The 1,260-nt window shown below is 46.6% G+C and overlaps 1 non-coding gene across 1 annotated transcript; it reads left to right on the forward strand.

Annotated features, from left to right (window-relative positions):
• Positions 1-388: 388 nt before the first annotated feature.
• Positions 389-460, forward strand: Trnai-aau (transfer RNA isoleucine (anticodon AAU)). The gene has a single exon. It is a non-coding gene; the product is annotated as a tRNA-Ile (tRNA).
• The last annotated feature ends 800 nt before the right edge of the window (positions 461-1,260 follow it).

The raw sequence follows: 1,260 nt of genomic DNA on the forward strand, positions 1-1,260 counted from the left end.
GCGTCAGACTCTTAATCCCACGGTCGTGGGTTCGAGCCAGACGCTGGGCGGAACGGAATTTTGTTCCGCTGCAAGTGTAAATTACCGTTTTTCTGATTAACGAGATTTAATGGAAATAGCAACTTTAAACTTTGCCTACGTCTCTGTCAGTCGCAAGGAAGCTGTATTTGAAGGTGAAGGTGATTTTGTAGACATGTGTGAAAGACATGTTCTGAAATGCAAGTGTTGTTGTTTGGAGAGCACATCGGTTACGTGTCAGATGTGTAGTCAAGCAGTAATTTGTCGCCATAGCTGCAAATATTAGCTGGTAATATGAAGTGTTGTCAGCTGAAGTCGGATGATGCAGACGACCGTAAGGACGAAGTACCCAAGAGTACTGCTAGGCCGCGCCTCTTTAGCTCAGTGGTAGAGCACTGGTCTAATAAACCAGGGGTCGTAAGTTCCATCCTTACAGGAGAAAGATGAATTTTGGAAATCAGTTGCGTGTCGTGGCCGTATAGCAAACAGTACCTGTGATGACGAACAATTAGCGACAGGCGTTTTTTTAAGAATCACTCTCAGATGCGATTAAGGCGAATGGCGCAGATAAAGCATTTGCCAAAGCGGTACAGCATAAGGTGGGACGAGGCAGTCTGAATTACATTTTATAGATGTATTTCTCACATATCTCAGAGCCTTTCGCGATATTCGTCGTCGTCGTCGTCGTCGTCGTCGTATTCGTCGTCGCCGCCGCCGCCGCCGCTTCTGCAGAAGTAGCAAATGGCAATCGTAGCAAATGCGGCGAGGGACGCCCTGCCTTCGATTCCGAATGCACAAAGTGTGTGGTCTTGTTTCACAGTCTATATTTGGTCGGTCTCGTCAGAGGTTGAATGTAACGAATGGGTGGGAAAGAGCAAGGGGCAGCGGCTGTGTAGAACGAAAACACAAATCCTCAGGGGTGTGAGCGTTTCGAGATGAGTCGTATAAATGTAAATGTTGGTCGTCAGTGACCGTGTGGCCTAAAGGATAAGGCGTCGGACTTCGGATCTGAAGATTACAGGTTCGAATGCTGTCACGCTTGTGTTTTTCCAGTTCTGAAAAAGAAACATAACGTTTTAATGTAGCAATTGAGCAGTACGAAACCGTCTGAATGTTGCTGTTGACCATTTTTTGCTTGGAGATGCTCTTGAGCTTGAAACACACACAACAAGACCGGTGTTAACTAGCGAAATGGTCGGCAGAGTGCCGACACAGCGAGTTTTGACTATCACTTGCACATCT

The sequence above is a fragment of the Schistocerca gregaria genome, chromosome X (assembly GCF_023897955.1).
Source record: "Schistocerca gregaria isolate iqSchGreg1 chromosome X, iqSchGreg1.2, whole genome shotgun sequence".
NCBI classification, from domain to species: Eukaryota; Metazoa; Arthropoda; class Insecta; order Orthoptera; family Acrididae; genus Schistocerca; species Schistocerca gregaria.